General features: G+C 46.2%; 1 protein-coding gene across 4 annotated transcripts in view; it reads left to right on the plus strand.

The window, feature by feature from the left end:
• The window catches only part of CCDC91 (coiled-coil domain containing 91), a 364,298-nt gene that overhangs the window by 136,051 nt on the left and 206,370 nt on the right, over positions 1-21,877 (plus strand). The window lies entirely within an intron of this gene.

The following is a 21,877-nucleotide window of genomic DNA, read 5'->3' on the forward strand; positions in this document are numbered from 1 at the left end:
ATCCTGCAGCAAAAAAACTTCAGGACCAGACTTCAAAGAGAAACTGCTGAGCTTCTGTTCATCTGCAAATTTGACACCATCAGCTCAGGATTAAACAAAGACTGTGAATGGCTTGCCAACTACAAAACCAGTTTCAACTCTCTTGGTTTTCACACCTCAGTTGCTGGAAGAGGGCCTCATCCTCCTTGATTGAACTAATCTCGTTATCTCTAACCTGCTTCTTGCTTGCATATATATATATACCTGTCCCTGGAAATTTCCACTGCATTCGTCCGACGAAGTGGATGTTCACCCATGAAAACTCATGCTCCAAAACGTCTGTTAGTCTGTAAGGTGCCACAGGACTCTTTGCTGCTTTTACAGATCCACACTAACAAGGCTACCTCTCTGATACTGATTGTTTTGCAGGCTTCCTGCTTCTGATGTACTTTGAAAAAAAAAATGCTGTTAGGTTTTGAGTCTTTTGCTAGTTGCTCTTCAAATACTTTTTGTTTGGCCTGTCTAATTATACTTTTACTCTTGACTTGACAGAGTTTATTCCTTTCTATTTTCTGTGGTAGAATTTGACTGCCAATTTTTAAAAGTTGTCTTTTTGTGTCTAATCGTCTTTTACTCTGTTTTTTAGCCATGGTGGCATTTTTTGGTCCTCTCCCTGTGTTTATTTGGGATCTACATGTAGTTTGAGCCACTAGTATTTTTTTAAAAAAAAGTTACCATGCAAGTTGCAGGTATTTGACTCTTGTGACCGTTCCTTTTCATTTCTGTTTAACTAGCTGCCTCTCCCACAAAAGATGTTAAATTTAATTATATTATGGTCAGTATTACTGAGTTGTTCAAGTACGTTCACTTATTGGACTGTTTTCAGAGTAGCAGCCGTGGTAGTCTGTATCCACAAAAAGAACAGGAGTACTTGTGGCACCTTAGAGACTAACAAATTTATTGGACTGTCTCCTGTGCGCCTTTTAGGACTAAATCAAGAATTGTCTCCCCCCATTGTGGGTTCCAGGACTAGCTACTCCAAGAAACAGTTAACGATGTCTAGAAACTTTATCTCTATATTCTATCCTCAGGTGATATGTACCCAGCGAATATGAGGATAGTTGAGATCCCTCATTATTGCTATGTTTTCTGGTTTTGTAGCCTCTTCATTCTCCCTGAGCATTTTGCAATCACCATCACAATCCTGGTTAGGTGGTTGGTATTATATTCCTACTGCTATAGGAAGTAATGTATTCCTACTGCTTCTTTTATATTCAACCATGTAATTTCTATCCATAGAGATTCTGTGGTACTGTTTGATTTATTTAAGATATTTACTATATTTGACACTCTATGCATTCTTTCACATATAGTGCCACTTCCCCACCAGGGCGACCTACTCTGTCATTCCTATATATTTTGCACCCTACTATTTCTGTCCCATTGACTATCATTTTTCCACCAACTCTCTGTGATGCCTGCTATATCAATATCCTCATTTAATACCAGGCACACACATTCACCCTGTCTTAGTATTTTTGACGTCTTGCATTTGCATACAAACATTTATAAAAATTTGTTCATATTAAGTTTGTCTGCATTCATGTGATGTAATTGAATGGGGCTCTTTTTCATTTGACTTTCTCTTCAGTTCCCATCTGTACTTTATCAACTTCTGTTCTCTCCTCTTTACTAGGATATAGAGTATCCCCATTAACAGATCTGCCCCTAAGGGATGTGTTTATCCAAACCATGTGTTCCTCTGCACCTATCAGTTTTTCCCCAACCTTTGATTTTAAATATCTTCTTCTACCTTTTTAATTTTACATGCCAGCAATCTGGTTCCGTTATGGTTTAGATGGAGCACATCCACCCTGTATAAGCTCCTCCTTTTGCAAAAGGGTCCTCAGTTCCAACTAAACTTAAATCCCTCCTCTGAACACCATAGACTCATCCACACATTGAGGCCGTGCAGTTCTGCTTGTCTAACTGGCTCTGCACATGGAACTGGAAGTATTTCAGAGAATGCTCGCGTTGAGGTCCTGGACTTTAACCTCTTGCCTAGCAGCCTAAATTTTGCCTCCAAGACTACTTTTTCTACTTTACCATATGTCACTGTTACCTATATGTACTATGACCACTGGCTCCTCCCCAGCACTGTACATAAGCATGTTTAGATGTCTCGAGAGATCTGAAATCTTGACACTCGGCAGGCAATTCACCATACAGTTCTCCCGCTCATCACAAATCTAATTATCTGTATTTCTAATAATCAAATCCCAGATTACTGTTACCTATTTCTTCCTAATAACAGGGGTCCAGCCCCTGGAGGTGTATCCTCAATGTGAGAAGATAGCATGATATCATATGGAAGGAAAGACCCAACTGGGATCATTTCCCTCCACTCCAGCTTGAAGTTTTCCTTCCCTGAGACTTTGATCCTCCTCAACAGCACAAAGACTGTTAGACAGGATGGTACCACTCAACTATGTCCCAAAAAGTCTTGTGTATGTACCTTTCTGTCTTCCTAAGCTCTTCCAATTCAGCCACTGTAGTCTCAAAAGCCCATACTTGGTCTCTTGAGAGCTATGAGCTGCTTGCACCAAATACACACACGTGCTACCTGCCCACAAGGTAATCATGCATGCTGCATTCAGTGCAATAAACTGGATCGGCCCCAGTCTGCTGCTGCACTTCTGCCTGCATTATTTTTACTCTTGCAGGCTTTTGTTTTGTTTTGTTTTTGTGGTTTTGGGTGAGAAGAGAGTCGGTTATTGGCCTAAATTTAGAGAATGTTTATTAAGTGTATCTGGCTCCCTCACATTTCCTGCTCCTGTTCACTAGCTCCTGTGGTTGCTTCTGAGCTAGCTTTTTAAACCCCCGGTCTCCCTAAGTGAGCCTTGCTCCCTTGTTGAAGGGATCCTAAAGGGACTTAAGGATTAAAGGATAGTAGGTTAGAGTTTTGTTAGGAATCTCTCAGCCATACCTAGCAAGCTTCTAGGCTCAGCACACAGCCCTTCAAAACAGGCCATGCTATAAACTTCAACCAAACAAGCACATGACAGAGAACAAACGTACCCCAAGAGTCATGTAGTCGCTTCTTCACCTGGAGAACTCCCTTGCAAAACTTCTCTGCTTGCTGCTCTTGTTAGCTCAAATATAGTAGCTTCTATATATTGTATTTCTTTTTAAATATAAATAAGGAAATTAAGTTTGATGCCACTTAAAATATAGTAAATATCATTTTTGCTTAGTTAAAATGCAGTCTTTGAAGTTGTCACTTTGACAGTTAAAAATAATCTTAACTAGCTGCTTTTTGGGCTGTTAAACTGAAAGCCAAATTTCTTTTTGGACCTTTTTTGCCTTTTGAACATGAATGCTCCTACCAGAGGAGCTCTAGTGTGTGTCAAGACCAGGAACATTTTATAAGCATCATGGAACTTACTATAAGCATATTCCTCATAGAATTGTTACATGCAATTGGATGGAATAATTTACATTGCATTAAATTTACTGTGACAGAGCTGTAATAGGTCACTGAAATATGCAGTTTTGGAAGGAGAGTGGGTCTGCATTCGAGGATGCCATTACATTTTTGACTAACTGTTGAAAAGGTTGTTTTCTGATCAACTATAATCTTTCATTAGTTTTAACCACCGTGGGAGACCCAGAACATTTTGGACTAGGGAAGATGAAGTTGGCTTCTGGACCAAATACTAACAATAAAAAATAGGCTGCTCTGATCCTGTTGAGGTGTCATGAGATGCGACTTTCAGTGATATATCTTCCTCTTAAAAACAGGACACCTACTTTTTTCAATATTACATAGATAGAAGACTTTGAGGAAAGGAATATAGCCTTGTGATTAAGTTACTGGTCCAGGACTCAGGAGATGTGAGTTCAGTTCCCAGGTGTGCCACAAGCTTATTTTTTGGCTTTGATTAAGTAAGGTAATGTGTGCCTCAGTTCTCCCTGTGTAAAAAAGGGGATAATATTGCCTTACAAATCCAGTAGGCCACACGCTTATGCTGCTAACAAAATATAAAGTAGCAGTAGTAATAATAATAAAATGTGTCCTTAGAGTTCTGTGGTGAAGGACCGGAGATAAGTTAACTCATCTCTTTCCTTTCTCTTCTGTGCTCTGCTTCTTCAGTGGAGATACTCTGGATTCCCAGCACTGTACCGTATGTGGGAGTAGAATTCATCCATAGTCTTTTTGCATCTAATATTTTAAGGGATTAATGCTCACACATTAGAGAGCCATATAATATACTACAAATGCTGAAGGGGTTGAGTTACTATGGCTGTGGGAATTATAACCTTACATTTCCTTACTTTTGGGCATGTAAAATGTCCACGATAGCATTGCATTAACATAGTTTTTCACATTTAATCAATCATAATCTGTCCCAGCAGACTGGTACATTCACACTTGCTCAGCTCCAGCAGAAGTTGGAAGTGTCCTCACCAGTATATTAAGAAATTTCTCATGAAAGTCAATTCACTACCTTGCTGACTTAATTCTTCTTTGTAAAGTCAGCTATTGTAGTACACTATGAATACAAATTTTGGCTTAAATTAACAGCCAGAGCAATCCTTATCATTGGAAGAATTTAGTAAAGTCTGCTTCTGGGACACAGTGCAGTGTGAACTTTGTAAATTGTGTAATTAACATGAAAAAACACGATTTATTTATTTTTGCTGCTTTCTAGAGAAATATCTTTTCACCTTATTTTCCATGTTCTCTGGATATTTCACAAATGCTACATACCTATCTCAACTGTTGGGGGAATTTGATGGGTCTGGCAGTGAAACGGGGACAGCCCCAGCAGTAAGAGAGGAAGACACTTGCTGAGGGGGCACCAAGTAGCTCCTCCCTGCTTTTAGGGCAGTTTTGGCTCCTCCATTGGGCAGTTTTGGAGGAGGGGTGCTGATTAGCCTACATTCCCTGCTTTAGGGATTTAAGCTGGAGCACAGGTGATGAGGAGCCTGTTTTGGCTCCTTTCCAGCAGCACAAAATGTTTGATTTTCTTACAAACTGTTAATCTGAAGACATTCTTGTGCCCTAGCTCTTATAACGACAGAATGTACATTCTACGATAAACAAAAATAGTTACCAGTACTTATCTGTATCTGGTATAATAGCATGCTCTAGTGCAGAAGTCTGCAAACTACAGCCCACGGGACCATCCTGCCCGGCCCTTGAACTCCCGGCCAGGGAGGCTAGCCCCCATCCCGTCCCCCACATTCTTAGCTCACTGTGCCGCCAGCGTCCTGGGCGGTGGGGCTGCGAGCTCCTGCTGGGCAGCGTGACTGCAAGAGCTGCTGGCCTGCCGCAGTACTCTAGACTGCACGCAGTGTGGCTGGCTCCATCCAGGCAATGTGGCTGTCAGTCCTGGTGCTCTGAGTGGCATGGTAAGGGCGAGGGGAGTGTGTGGGGGGGTTGGATAAAGGGGCAGGGCGTCCCAGTGGGCGGTCAGGGGAGAGGGGGTGGTTGGATATGCCTGGGGGCCTGTTAGAGCATGGGGGCGTGGATAGGAGTTGGGGCAGTCAGGGGACAGGGAGCTGGGGGGAGTTGAATAGGAGGTGAGGTCCCGGGGGGGGCCGGTCAGAGGACAATGAGCAAGGGGGGGGTTGGATGGGTCGGGGGCTCAGAGGGAGGCAGTCGGGGGCGGGAAGTGGGAGGGGACAGCTAGGGGGCAGGGGCCAGGCTGTTTGGGGAGGCGCAGCCTTCCCTACGCGGCCCTCCATACAGTTTCAGAATCCTGATGTGGCCCTCAGGCCAAAAAGTTTGCCGCCTACTGCTCTAGTGTATATGTTTATTGGTCATGATGGAACTAATTCTCCTCACACATCTGTTTCATACTGGTTTAACTCCATTGAATTCAGTGGAGTTACTGCTGCTTTACCCCCATGGGAGATATGAAAGTACCAGAGTGTCAAAACACAACTGAGATACAATTATAATGACTGAGCTTGATGTGCATTTATTAAGTGTATTAAAAAAGTTACTTGAATTTCTTGTGGAAAAACGCTAATTTTTAGGGGGGTGGAAATCTTGATATATTAGACTTAATTGCTTAGACAAAACGATGATACAGACAATTGTTCTTACTTGCAGTTGTGCTTGTGCAGCAGTGCTGTAACTGAGAAGAGTGAAAGCGTGTCACTTTCTAAAGTAGCTGCTTACAACTCAGTTTAATGCTGGAGTTGCATACCATCTGTAAGGCAGTGCTGAGTCAGCACCAACATGTAGCTGCCATTCTATGTGGTAACAATGATCTTTTCCCAGCCATCATAGAAACACGTATTTTGAGCTTATTATAACATGGATTTGGTTTAATGTATTACTGACATGTGTTTAATATGTTTCATGACTAATTTTATGTAAACATAGAATGTCAGTTGTCCTGAGGGGCGATAAGATATTTCATTATGGATTATTACTACTCCATTATATGTTAATAATACCAGACAATATTTTAAGGACTTTGTCCTAATCAGTATTTTCTCCATCCATTATATTATTTCTCACTAATAAGTGCAGCCTCATACTGATTGCTGCTGCAGATTTCCAAACATTGTCCATTCTAACATTATTACTTGTCTGAATTCCTTTCCAAATGATGATTACTGATATTCTCATGAAAGATTTAATTTCAATCTTCTGCCTGAGCACAAGAGCAAAATAATTGAGAGAACAAGCCTCTTTCACCAGCTTAATGGCAGTATTATTCATTATTCCTTCATTTATGTAGTGCACGGTGTAGAGTGCTCTCGATTTGTTTGTGTTGTTTGCACAGCCTAAGAGCTGGGATTGTAATATTATTGATGCATTCATTTTGGTGGTCTGATCATTGTTGTTGTTTGAAGGCTATTTTGAAATAAAACCTTGTTTCCCTTTTCAATTAGTATGTCTAGTCCCTTCATTGGTTGTGACAGTTGGTAACTGAATCTGCAGTTCACAAGGGTGGCCATTGCATGGCATTCCCACAGGTTTCTATTTGGACGTGCCTATGAGGCAGTTTAGGAAGATTCCTTTTTTCTTCAGATACGTTCATCAGTATCCTCCTTTCACTAAAATTTTCTTCTCCTGGTCCTTCCAGCTTTTCGTGCTTCTATCTTTCTTCCATATGGAGTGCAAACTTAAAGACAACAGCAGCCCATTGGCTGCAAAACTAAGGAGCAGTAGTTTTCCCATGCTTACTGTATGTTCAAGGCATACTACCCATAACCAGTGAGGGTACTCTAGTTGCTTTTTCTGCTCTTGGGTACAATAAAAGGAATCAGCTTGAACTAGATGAAGAGAAAAAGTTCAGCTCAGTTGGTATCCTTTCTCCCTTGCCTACACACAATTCTGCCAGCTGCAGTTACAAAGAACACTTTCTGGCTGTATGCCACGGGAAAAAAATCTCTTCAGCACCAATGGGTTCCAGCAGTCCAAGGAAAGGTCCAGAGGATCAGTCTCATTGTAAGGAAGGAGGAAAAAAATCACAGTTCAGATAAAAGCTTTTTAAAACATATACATTAAATTCTATGTTCTCCCTACAGAACTCCAGAGATCCCAAATATTCTGTGATGAGGCACTCTGTCAAATCATGAAGGGGTTGACACTTTGTCTTTTAGATGGGTATTTAAATTAGTCTCACCTCTAACACCTGCTCGGAGGAAGAGCCCTCCAACTTCAGTACTGAGGAGAGAACAGAATACAAAGGTAGGAGGCAAACTTCTGAGGCAGCTGTACTAACTAGGCAACATACATCTCTAGAGGCTTATTAGGAAACTGGATTCACAGGCTTTTATGGACTTCCCTGGGAAGAGAAAGCTCAGTCAAGAAACTTTGACTACTTGGAAGTGGTAGAGATTGTGAGGGAAGAGAATACCTAGAAATGTGGATTGGAAATTTTCCCTACATGGAACTGACCACAGCCTATGTATTGGTTCGATATATGGTTGTACTTGTTAATTGTTTTGAAGGGAAAAGCTATTTTTTGAATATTACAATAAAAAGGATCTTCCTCTTAGCCTCAGCTGCAGCCAGTTGGCATTCTGTTGACATGGCAACTGCACACTTAGTCACTGAGGGTCAATATCTAGTTGCTGAACATCTCTCTCTTTTTTAGCTAGCCTGGGAAAGTTCCACCTCCAGTCTATAGGTCCTCAACTGAAAGAACGCATGACTAAATGGAAAAGAACACCATTAGACTGCTCTGTACATTTAAGTATAGCCTTATGTATTCAAAAGAGTGATACCCAGTGCCACAACGAGAGATTAATATGCATCTGTTTGATGTTCTTTACAGTTCTTGAGACCCTGAGGGGGTCAGAACAGTGCTCAACCTAATGGCTCTGAATAAGCACATGAGAGAGCAGAAATTCAGCATTTAGACACACATTCTATACTTGCTTGAACGGGCATAACCTCAATAGATGTCTCAGAAGCCTGCTGTACATTCTGAAAAGATACAATATTGTTGCTCAAGCAGTAGGTCAGAACCCACCCAGCCCCTCCCAGGCACTCATGAAAGGCAAGCAAGGAGGCCATAAGGTGTTGAAAATTTTATTGCAATCTAAAGAAAAGAAAGGAAAAGAAAAAAAACACTTATGCCCCCACTGCCCATACACATTTGGCTATCAAAGTCATGATTCTGTGTCAACTTAATGAAATAAACACAATCTATGTAGTCTTATAAATTTTACATTCTTGTATTACTTTTGTAGTCAATATAAGGGGATCACTTTTTTCTTCTTTTTTTATCTTTGAACAAGAGATCACTAAACTGAAAGGGCTGAGAAATGCTGAAACTTCCTACAGTTTGTTTCTATATGTTTTAACTTTCAGTACAAAATGCCACCTCTTCAGGCTGTCAGTGTCACCCAGTGCATTTACAAAGGTTCTAGTCAGAACATCATAACAAGCCTGTGCCTTCACTTATTTATGAACATCTTGGTACAGGTCTCCAGCTATGAGAGAGCAAAAAGAAAGACGTGAGACCATCCAGAAGACAAGTTTGTTTGTTAGTGACATTCCTAATCTCAGTCTTCCTTGGATCATTCTCTACATTGAAGTAGTGATCAAATAAAGGAATGGAACAGCAAGAGTCTTATGAGAGGTTTGCCAAAACTTACAGAAATTGCTCCCCAAGGTCAGGCTGATCACACTTAAAGATCCTTCAGGAAGCAGAGAATATAAAACCACCTAAAATCCTCATATACCTGAGATGAAACCTCAGAATTATTCTTGAGTCATTTTCAGACCCACTTCCCAATTTCGCTATATTTTCTTAAAATCAAATTAGTATTTCTGATACACACTGTGGATCAACATAAGTGCTGTCTTCCCTAGGGGCAAAGTCATATAGGGCTGCTGACAAATTCATATGAAAGAAAAACCCTGTGTTCCATTGATCACCGGATGTTTCCATTCCACCCTTCTGTCCACAACACACAAAAAAAAACAAACTACTTCAGCATAACTTGTTTGTTAGATGATCAGTCAAGATCTACCCTTCCAAAACCCCAAAGTTCAGAGTTTAATTTTCTGTTCCTCTGTTTTTCATCTGAAGTGGTGAGGTCAGAAGACACTAAAGAACACTGTATCCATGAGGATTTTAAATTGTACTTAACAAGCCTAAAAAATAAAAGGCCTACCACCATCAGAAGGAATTAAAGCACATTCTTATATATTTGCAGCCCATGTTGTGAGCTAAATCTAAAGTGTTGGTTGAAAAAATATGCAAGGTGACACGCACTCACCAGGCATTACAAGCTTGACCTGCAGGGATGCCTGGATACAGCTTTTGTCTAGGAGCTACTCAGCTTTGTGGGTTCTACCTATTTTTGTCCCCTATATACTTGTATTCATATTTTCCTTTCTTCTTCACCACTAGCATGTCGAGTGATCCATCTCACCTTGATTTTTGCAAAAAAATTATGCATAATTTTTTAAAGTACCATATACTCTTTCAATAGCCCAATATTTTTGGTGAAAAAGTGATGCATGATAGAGTGGGGATTGGCTTATAAGTGGGTCTACACCAAAATTTGATGATTTTAAACTCTATGGCAATGGTTCTCAAAGCCGATCCACCGCTTGTTCAGGGAAAGCCACTGGCAGGCCGGGCCAGTTTGTTTGCCTGCCACGTCCGCAGGTTCAGCTGATTGCAGCTCCCACTGGCCACAGTTTGCCGCTCCAGGCCAATAGGGGCTGCAGGAAGGGCAGCCAGCACATCCCTCAGCTCGCACTGCTTCCCCCATTGGCTTGGAGAGGTGAACCGTGGCCAGTTGGAGTCGCAATCAGCCGAACCTGCGGATGTGCAGGTAAACAAACTGACTCGGCCCACCAGGGGCTTTCCCTGAACGAGCGGCAGACCGGCTTTGAGAACCACTGCTGTATGGAATTATTGGATTGAATAATACATTGTTTTGTTTATCTGCAGCGTATGTAGTCATGGAGCTCCTCAGCTCCTTGTGGCCGTGGTTCGCTGTTCCCAGCCAATGGGAGCTGCAGGAAGTGGCGCCACTTCCTGCAGCTCCCATTGGCTGGGAATGGCGAACTGCGGCCACAAGGAGCTGCAGAGCTCAGTGCCTGTGAACGATCCAGGTAAACAAAACTTACAGGCCTGCCAGTGGCTTAACCTAATGGGCCAGGAGCCAAAGTTTGCCAACCCCTGAAATTTAAGGTTGGCTTATGAAAGGGTTATACAGCTTTTGCTATTTTTATCTATCCATTTTTGGGGATCGGCTTATAAATGAACGGGCTAATGAATGAGTATATACGGTACTCATCTGCTTAATCTGGCATTTTCATATTACTATTTATAATCTAATATGAATGTAACAATCTCATGGGCATGAGTTACTAATTTAGATTTAGCATATATTGCTTAGATGTGGGTATGAACAAGTTATTTTATATTAAAACTTGAAAGATTCACTAGGAAGAGAAGTTTATGGGGCACACTGATGGTCATCCTTCTGTTTTGCGTTTTTCAGATGCCTCCATTCGAGCCAAAGAGGGGACCTGATCTTATAAACTAAGATCAAATGTTCTCACAGTGAAACTAACATTTTTGATCCCATCAATCTTGGTATTGCTCACTTACATTTGAGATGTATTTGAAATGACCTTTGAAAAAATATTTTCCTGTCCTCACCCTTTAACTATTTTTATTTTAAAGCTTTTTCAATTCATAACATTTTATCTCCAGTGCTATTCTGCCAGAATTGTTACTGAAAATGATCTTTACCCACAGTCCCCGTCTCCATATCTATGATCAAAGACAGAGTGGCATGGAAATGCTTGCTTTCTGCACTTTCCCATGTTCACTTCTTACAGCTAACTTAATTTGCTAATGACTTGTGAAGTTTTGGATATTAAGCTCTGGACCATATTTCCCCCATACGGTAGATTCTGTTCTTTTGTACTTAAGAAAGTTTCTAGTTCTCAGCATATCAAGTGTGGTTTTTTTTACAATGTCTGAGTTAGCATGTGGTGTCATTGATATGAGTCACATGATGTGACCTGACTTATGCAACCAGATGTTACAGTCCCAATGTGATGTTATCTAAACATAGTAGTGCATTTGCATATTAAAATCCTCCCCTCCTTCCGGCCGCAATTAAATCTTCTGCTTTGAGTCTGATATTCAATATTGCTCCTAAAATTCTTAAAGGTGATTACCTTCAAGTATCCAAATACTTTTGCTGCATATAGATCAGGAGGTATGGCAATGTGAAAAGCTGTGATTAGACTAATTGTTTGCTACATCTCTAGATTTTTTTCAGTAAACAACTAAAATGTTTAAATTTCATTAAATACTGCTTTCACTTACTATAATCTGTTATCACTTGGGTACATAAAGTATCTGTATTAAATTATATTTTAATTTACATACTTATTACAGTTCTTTAATTTGAAAAATATTTTGTTCTGCACTGGAAGAGGATGATGTGTGTTGGGCATTCATGATGTATTATCTAACTGATGAAATAAACATTTATTAGGCAATAAAATGTTTCATAAATTAAAAATACATAAAATACATCCTATTCTAGGGTCTAGGGCCCAGGATTTCAAAGGTATTTATTTACCCATATGACTTCAGTGGGAATTAGGTGCTCATCTGAAAATCGCACTAGACAACTATCTGCATTTTTAGGTACTTAAATATTTTGAAAACTTAACCCTAGGTGCTTAAACAATTTCTACAATTACAATACAACTAGGAAATAAAAAATCAACAATAGTTTTCACATCAAAAAAGTTTCTAACTAATTAAAATGAGCAAAACATCTCCATTCATTATCTTTCCAAAGATCAAAACCCCACAAAAACATTCTAAGAAGGGAGATTCCAGCATCAAGGTGGCACTGGGGAGAATGATTGGCCTGTAGACCCTTTCTCTTAACGTATGGGGGCTCCTAGTTAAATGCTTTTGCTAATAGTAACTGTGGCATATTGCACGTAAGATTTGGCATCTCAAGTAAATGTGTCTCAAAACATTTAGAACTTTATAAATTGAAGCCTACTCATCAAATTCTGCCCAGAAAGCAATAAGTAGCAGTGCAAGTCATGTAGCACAAGTTGTCGTGTACTCATTGCAAGATGTCCTGCTTGACGAGTGTTCTTCTGCATTGGAGGGCAGGTTTTCAAATAGATTTAAAACGTGTCTCCAGATACAGCTGTGATGATTTAGAGAATCTGCACAATTTATATTCTTCGAGTGCTTGCTCATATCGATTCCAATTAGGTGTGCGCTTGCCGCATCCACGTTTGTCGGAAGATTTTTACCCTACCAACACTTGGTGGGTCAGCTGGGTCGCCCCCTAGAGTGGCGCTGCCATGGCGCCGGATATGTACCCCTGTCAACCCAGTGGCCCTTCAGTTCCTTCTTACTGCCTGTGATGGTCTTTGGAACTGTGAAGCGCGGCTTTGCTGATCTCCGCTTCCCTAGCTTACTCGTCGTTCTTTACTGTTAATTGAGTTTATAGTTTGAGTTTTACAGTTATAGTTAGTGTTAGTTGTTGTGCATATATATAGTTAATGTATATAGTTGAGGGGGGATCGAGGATTAGCCCCTTTCCTCCACCCTAGTGCCGGGCTCATGCCCAGGTCACCGGGATTCAAACTGTGCTCGGCGTGCCAAAAGCCAATGCCAATAGGGGATCCCCACGACTCCTGCCTCAAGCCTAGGGGAATCCCACCTTCCTGACGAGTGCCGCATCCGTAAGTCATTCAAGCCGATGACGAAGAAGGAGCGGGATTTTCTACTGAAACAGCTCCTCATGGAGGCGGCACTTAGCCTTGCAATGTCGGTACCGTGCACTCAACAGCTTGTATTGGTGAGGAGCACTCCTTCGGCTCCGGACCACTCCGGTACCGCGAAGGAGCCACCGCACCGACCCTCACCGGCACCGAAGTCTGCTAGGCACCGTTTCCTGTCCCCGCGGCCCAGGAAACAGCACAGCGCTCCAGCTGCTTCGGCATGTCAATCAAGACATCTTCCTTCTGGTCGTCTTCTCGAAGCCGCACTAGTCGCGTCGGGATCAACAGCTGCACTCCCTAGACATCTGCAGGGCTCTCGCCTTTTATATCAAAAGAACAAAACGCTTTCGAAAGTCGCCTCAGCTCTTTGTAGCAGTGGCAGACCGGATGAAGGACCTGCCAGTCTCCTCCCAGCGAATTTCATCTTGGGTGACGTCTTGCATCCGCGCCTGCTATGATTTGGCTCACGTTCCGGCTAGCCACCTCACCGCCCATTCTGCCCAGGCTCAAGCTTCATCTGCCGCCTTCCTGGCCCATGTTCCCATCCAGGAAATATGTCGGCCAGCTATTTGATCATCGAGTCACACCTTTGCGTTGCATTAAGCATTGGTACAACAGTCCAGAGATGATGCAACATTTGGCTCAGCAGTTTTACATTTTGCAACATCTTACTCCGACCCCACCGTCTAGGTAAGGCTTGGGAGTCAACTAATTGCAATCGATATGAGCAAGCACTCGAAGAAGAAAAGAAGGTTACTCACCTTTGTAACTGTTGTTCTTCGAGATGTTACTCATATCCATTCCAAACCCGTCGTCCTTCCCTCTGTCGGAGTAGCCGGCAAGAAAGAACTGAAGGGCTGTTGGGTCGGCAGGGGTATATATCCGGTGCCATGGCGGTGCCACTCCAGGAGATGTCCCATCCAACCCATTGAGTGTTGCTAGGGTAAAAATCTTCCAACGAATGTGCACGCGGCACACACACACCTAACTGGAATGGATATGAGCAACACATCTCGAAGAACAATAGTTACAAAGGTGAGTAACCGTCTTTTCTGTGAGATTATGAACATTGTGTGCCAGACTGCAAACTCTATTTTGAGTGTAAGCCAGGTCTTTGCTTTTGCAGTCTTTTACTTCTGTGATGGATAGAAGTTCCAAAGGACAGTAGTATAGGGCTGACAATAGAAGGTTGTTATGCTTTAATAACCACTTATTCAAATTTAGCACCCTAGACAAAGAGAGGGCTGTCACCCAGAGTACACCAAATTTTCAAGTCTGACCTCCAAGGGGAGGTAAGTAGGCAATGGATCATCTGGTCATCGACTGTGGTCACATGTTGAGGCAGAATATAATCAGCTAACAGAAGGGACTGCAAGGCTATAAAAAGGGAAGAATCTGCTCTATTTGTTGTCTTTCTTCAGCCATTTTTATTAGCTGAGAGGAACTGCATATGCAAATTTGGGGAGCTTTGCCTTCCTGAACACAGATTACCCCCCACACTCCAGAGGCTTTAAACCTTAATGAGAGCCCAACTGGATCTGTGAAACAGCACATTGTAGTAGGGTAATCTCAAGAGTAGACCATTGTAGCAAGACCCATGTTTGAGGCTGGGGGAGAAAGGGTTTCAACCTCCTTATCAGGCACAGATGCGGTGGGGGGAGAGGGGCGGAAAAGTATTGATCTCCGTTAGTATCTCAAAAAACTGAACATCTAACAAGATGCCGAAATTGCAAACTCAGCTTACGGAGAGCTGACAGATGCTTTAGATACAGTGAACATTATATTGTTCTATTCATCTTCTAGTGCTTCCCCTAATTCACCAACATTTATTTTTGTTAGAATTGTTAATGTATGAAGGGAATGCAGAAGATGTAATATTTCTATGTGAGTAAAGTATTTGGTACGGTCTCTAAACATGAAATCACTGAACATTATGGCACTTAAAAAAAATGTATTTTCATGCTGTATAATTGTCCTTTGTGACCAACCTGGATGGGCCACATTGAGAATGTCTTACTCAGGGCAGACTGCAAGAAATAGGGCAGACAATTTGCAAAAACAGTGGTTTATTCTATATTTAGATGCACCAAGTCAGTAACAAAACAGCTCTTCTGTAATACCATACTGGTTACCAAGAAGTCCAACACAGTCCCCATTAGGCATCCCATATAGTGAGGGGTTACTGAAAATCTAATTCACCAATCCCAAAGGACTAGACACTTATCCCCAGGTCAGTGAGTCTAAGATCTTACCCAGTAATCACTCTGATGCCAATCCTTTAGTAACCAAAACTAAAAGTTCTTCGAGTGCTTGCTCATATCCATTCCAAGTAGGTGTGCGCGCGCCGCGTGCACATTCGTAGGAAGAATTTTCCCCTAGCAACACCCGGCGGGTCGGCAGGCGCCCCCTGGTGTGGCGCCCTTGCGGCACCGCATATATACCCCTGCCGACCGTTCTCTCCTCAGTTCCTTCTTACCGCCCGTGTCGGTCCTTGGAACGTGGAGTGTAGCTTAGCTGACCTCCACATCCCTAGCGTTTAACCCGTTCTACCTAGTTCCTAGTTAGTTAGTGTTGTTTAGTAGTTGTTAATAGTTGTTAAGTATAGTTGTTAAACATAGTTGTATATAGTTAGTGGGCTGAGGTATACTCCTCCTCGCCCGCTCCGGGACCCGGGCTCATGCCTGGCTCTCCCGGCTTCAAGCAGTGCTCGGCCTGTCGTCGGCCGATGCCAACGGGAGACCCCCACGATCGTTGCCTCAAGTGCCTGGGGGAATCCCATCTGACGGAGAAGTGCCGAATCTGCAAGTCCTTCAAATCGAGGACAAAAAAGGAGCGGGACTCCCGTTTGAAGCAGCTCCTTATGGAGGCCACCCTGACCCCTGCAGTTCCGGCACCGACCGCACCGCAGTCCGCACCGAAAAGACCTTCTTCTTCGGCACCGGAGACGAGCGGTACCTCATGCCACTGAAGCACGCGGGCACACAAGTCTCCATCTCAGAAGCCAGCCCGGCGGCGCTCACTTTCACCTGGGACGAAGAAGGCGAAGGCTCCTGCGGTCGCGACTCCAGCACCGCAGTCTGAGCTGGAAAGCCGTGCCGGCAGGCTCCGCCATCTGCCCCGGCACCGGTGCTTCGACCGCACCGTCGACTCCGGCCAGACAAGAGCCGTCGAGTCCGGTGCTTGATAGCTCCCCGGCACGTGCCGTGGTCGAGCTCACGATCCCGACCACGCCGGAAACCTTCACAACGGCGAGGGACCTGATAGCGCTCACTGAGCCTTCCCTGCCTCAGCCCCGGCATCCGCCGGTGCGGGCTCTTCCATCTCTGGGAAAGCCAGCTATGCTCCAACCTCCATCTCTGGGAGCACAGGACAGGCACCGGTCCCGGTCGAGATCTCGGCACGGATCCGCTCACGTACGCCGTCGTTCGCCTCTCGCCATCTCGACGCCGCTCGCAGTCCCGGCACCGATCCTACTCTCGGCGCCGGTCGTACTCGCGGCAGCACCGGTCCAGGTCCCGATCTATAGACCGACGCTCGGCGCGTCGCTCTGGCTCTCGGCACCGCTCCCGACGGAGTCCATCGTACCGTCGGCGCACCCGATCCCGTCGACCTCTCCTTACGGCCTCCGGTAAAAGCACCGGCGCTGGTCGTAGGTCCGGTCCCGATCTCGGCACCGGTTCGACTCCGGCACCGTTCCCCGGCACCGACTGTCACTCGGCACCAGTCATACAGCCTATCTGCCCCGCCTTGGCCGTCTAGACACCCTTCAGGCTCCTCGCGGCCAGACAGCGTGCTTTATGGGGAGATGTGGTCCAAGATCCGGAAACAGCCCCAGCAGTGGTCCTTCTGGACGCCTTGGGCGTACCATCAAGCCAAGGCGATCCTCTCCCGACGTCGAGATCTACTGTTACGAGTCGGGTGCCAGAAGCCACCATCAGCGCCCCTCCTCCGGGAACCGATATTGCCGAGTCACAGGACCCAGAGGCCGCCCCAGAATCGAGCCATCCTCTGGAACAACAACCTGCAGAGGAGCCCCCGGTCCCGGTCTCTCTCCTCCTCCTCCTCACCGGATGAGGCAGTGGCGGCACTTCGACCTCTGGCCGCCCCCTATTGACCTTCGCGCTCACCAGGATCTGCTCCGCAGAGTGGCGTTGAGCATCAACCTACAGGCAGAGGAGGTGCCAGAGGTTGAGGATCCTGTAGTGGACATCCTCTCGTCCGATACACCGACGAGGGTCGCCTTGCCCTTCATACGCACTATTCAGGCCAAAGCGGACTCTATTTGGCAGTCTCGGCATCGATCCCTCCGACGGCCAGAGGCGTGGAGAGAAAGTACATGGTACCCTCTAAGGGGTACGACTACCTGTACACCCATCCTCCTCCATGCTCTCTGGTCGTCCAATCCGTGAACGAGAGGGAGCGTCATGGCCAGCAGCCCCCGCCCCAAAATCGCGGGAGGCTAAACGTATGGACCTGCTGGGCCGTAAGGTATACTCCGCAGGGGTCTACAGTTACGTGTGGCAAACCAGCAAGCACTACTAGGCAGGTACGGTTTTTAATACTGGCAGACCATGGACAAGTTTACTGAACTGATCCCGGTAGACTCCCGCCCTGAGTTCAAAAGTCTCTTAGAAGAGGGAAAAAGATCTCAAGGACAGCCTTACAGGCTGCGCTCGACGCCGCGGACTCAGCGGCTAGAACCATCGCGTCGGGAGTTACCATGAGACGGATTTCCTGGTTGCAAGTCTCCGGCTTACCTCCGGAGCTGCAGCATACGATACAAGACCTCCCGTTTGAAGGGCAGGGCCTCTTCTCGGAGAAGACGGACCCAAGGCTGCAAAGCCTTAAAGATAACCGCATAATAATGCGCTCCTGGGCATGCACACACCGCAGACCCAGCGGAGATCCTTTCGGCAGCAACCTCAGCGCCCTTATCCCCCACCACGCCCCCGCCAAGACTTCAACAGAAGGCGGGGACGGGTGAAACGACGACGCCAGTCGGTTCCCAGGGGGGGCAAAACAACGGTACCGCTCCAAAAAACCGCCAAACCACGGCGGGACCGAAGCAGAACTTTTGAAGGTGCGCCAGAGAGCAGAGCACCAGTCTTCCCCGGACTCCTTTTCTTTTTCCAACCGCCTTTCTCCCTTCCTCCCGGCGTGGACACTGCAGATAACTTCAGATCGATGGTTTTGCGCACGGTAAGAGTTTGGATACCATCTAACAGTTATTTTCGCCCTCCACCTCCCACCCACCGCCTCCCCGTCCCTCTTCAGGGACCCCTCTCACGAGCATCTCCTTTGGCAGGAGGTCCTCACGCTTCTCGAACTCGGAGCGATAGAAGAGGTGCCTCAGCCCTGACCTCAGAGGCCGAGGGTTTTACTCTGCGTATTGTATATTTTTAATCCCAGTCGAAAGGAGGTCTCCGACCCATCCTAGACCTCCGCGGACTCAACGCCTTCGTAAGGAAGTTAAGATTCCGCATGGGTGTCCTTGGGGTCTATCATCCCTTCCCTGGATCCGGGAGACTGGTTTCGCTGCTCTCGACAAGGAACGCGTACTTTCATGTTTCGATCTACCCGCCTCAAGACGCTTTCTCGCTTTGTGGGTGTGCCCGGACTGGCACTATTCAATTCACAGGTCCTCTCTTTCCCTCTTTTTTTCTTGTTTTTTTTTCTTTTTTTTTTCTGCCCATTCGGCCTTGTCCTCTGCCCACGAGTCTATTCACGAAAATGTTGCGCAGTTAGTGGCCCTTGCCCTTCCGTCGCCCAGTGGGATCATGTGTCTTCCCTTACCTGGACGGACTGGCTGGGTCGCGCGTCTCCCAAGCCTCAGGTCGCCGCGCCATAACAGTTCTCAGTGACCTGTTCGAATCTCTTAGGGCGCCTCCTGTAAATTTTCGACAGTCCATCTCGTACCATTCAGAGGATAGAATTTCATCGGGGCCCGTCTTGGACTCTACGGTCGCGACGAGCCTCACTTTCCAACCCAGCCGTTTCCAGCACTACTCTCTATCATAGGACAAGCCTGCTAGCCTTCCCCACGACCTCGCGCCAGGGTTCTGTCTTCAGCCCTCTTAGGCACATGGCGGCGCTACCCTTTGTCACCAAGTCGCCAAACTCCGCCTGCGTCCGCTGGTATAGGTTAGCTTCGTTTCCGTCCACGCGAGCGACACATGGACTCGTTGTCCCACTGACGAGAGTGTCTACACTCCCTCGAATGGTGGTGAAATCCCGCCTGGTGTAGTTGGCGGTTTCCGCTTCCACCCAGGACAGCCATCCATTTCGTTACAAACGAGCCATTCCTTCTGGGCTGGGCGAGCTCACATGGGGTCTCGTCAACACAGGGCCATCTGGTCCGCTCGGGAGCGTGTCCTGCACATAAACTCAGCGAGTGGAGAGCCGTCGCCTTGCCTGCCAGCGTTTCTTCCTCACCTGCGGGCCTGTTTGTCTTGCCAAGATGCTCACGCACATAACCACCGCGATGCACTAATTAAACAAGCAGGGGGCGGACCCGCTATCTCTCCCTCTTTGTCAGGTAGGCCGTGACACTTGGCGCAAGTTTGTATAACCCACGGCCATGGACTTTTTATGCCAGCTCTTTTCTTCCTGGAGTCCAGACGTGTTGCAGACGCGACTCGCCAGCGTCCTTTTCTAGCGAGTGTCGCTCCTTCGTCCGGACTCTAGTCCATTCTCTTCTCGCGGCTGGGGTATCCTCAAATCGCACCTCTGCCTCCCGCACGAACGGAGTGCCCATGTTTCTCTCCTTCCGCGTCTCGTCGGCGGCTCTCTCATACGGACGCATTCTCCTACCCTGTCGTAACACGCTCCTATATGCCTTGCCACCATTCCGTTGGTGCACAGGCGTCTTTGGACTGAAGTGTACGCAAGGGACAAGGCCGGCTAATTTCTTCACCCCAGCGTGACCTCGCAGCACGGACTCCCACGCTGTTGAACCTGTCCATAGCCCAGTCCGCTTCACCTGCCGGCCTATCAGACTTGATATCTACACACCACAGCAGCTTCTCCCGGTCCCTCCACCTGACGCGTGGCTGCTGGCTGGCTGAGCTCTGCGGAGTGCGCTGTTACACACTCCCAGTGCCGGCAGGTGCCTCCTGGGAGAGTAGGAACTGCAACAGGCGCTACCTACCCCCTACCTGGCAAAATGGAAGAGTTTTCCTGCTTGCGCTGTCGGTCACAAGGTGTCACTGGCTCAGGCTCCCATCCAAGTGATCTTGCCAAATCTCATATGGCACCTTTAACAACCAGACCATCGCGTCTCTCATCCCTCCATTCACCTAGTGCCATTTTCTTCATTCCCATCCAGGAAGGCCTCTTCCTCCGGCCTTCTCTCACCCGATCGGTTCGAGGTTCCTTCAAGGGCCTGGAGCCCTGTATCCCCAGGTGCTTCGCTGTCCCGCCCCTCTCCTGGGACCTCAATTGGTATCTCTCGAAACTAATGGCCCTCCTTCGCAACCTTGGGCAACTCTGCTCTCTCCTGTACCTATCGTGAGGTGGCGTTCTGGGCCATTATGTCCGCAGGAGAGTCTTGGAGCTTCGCCGCTCTCGGTATGCGCCCGCCCGCGATCACATATTCCATAAGACAATGGTACAACCGGTCCGCCATCCGGCCTTCCTGCCCAACGGTGGTCTCCCCTTTCCACTGAACCAAGACATTTTCCTTCGTGTTTTATTCTAAACCTCATGCCATCTTGCAGAGAAGCCCAGAGCTTGCATTCACTTTGAGTTATCGTAGGGCGCTGGCGTTCTAATCGACCGCACCCGACCTTCCGAAAGACTCCCATACTATTGGTGCCGCTTAGCAGCAGGATGAAGGTCACCCTGTCTCTCATGCCAAACAATTCCCCTGGGATGACGGCCTGCATTAAAACTGCCCCCTATGACCTTGCGGCTACACCTTCTCCGGACGGTAACTGACATTCCCGAGGGCCGCAAGCTTCCTCGATTGCCTTCCTAGCCCGATGTTGCCATCAAGACAATATGCGTGCAGCCACGGTCGCTCAGTGCACACCTTTTCTGCCATTACGCCTTGGTACAGCAGTCCGGGACGATGCGCTTTGTGCTGAGCTGTTCTGCATTCGACAGTCTCACTCGACCCCAACGCCATTAGGTAAGGCTTGGGATTACCTACTTGCGAATGGATATGGAGCAAGCACTCGAAGAAAAAAGACGGTTACTCACCTTTGTAACTGTTGTTCTTCGAGATGTGTTGCCTCATATCCATTCCACACCCGTCTCCTTCCCACTGTCGGAGTTAGGCCGGCAATGAAGCGAATTTGAGGAGCTGGACGCGGTCGGGCAGGGGTATATATGCGGTGCCGCAAGGGCGCCACGCCAGGGGGCGCCTGCCGACCCGCCGGGTGTTGCTAGGGGAAAATTCTTCCGACGAACGTGCACACGGCGCGCGCACACCTACTTGGAATGGATATGAGCAACACATCTCGAAGAACAGCGGTTACAAAGGTGAGTAACCGTCTTTTTAATAATAAAAGGAAAAAAGAGAGTTTCAAATGGTTAAGAGACAAATATACATACAAGTGACTTTCAGTGTTCATAGTTCAGAATCACAGCAGTAATAGAATAAATAGATTCTCTGGAATCATCCCAACAAGT

This window comes from Chelonoidis abingdonii, chromosome 1 (genome assembly GCF_003597395.2).
Source record: "Chelonoidis abingdonii isolate Lonesome George chromosome 1, CheloAbing_2.0, whole genome shotgun sequence".
In the NCBI taxonomy this organism is placed as follows: Eukaryota; Metazoa; Chordata; order Testudines; family Testudinidae; genus Chelonoidis; species Chelonoidis abingdonii.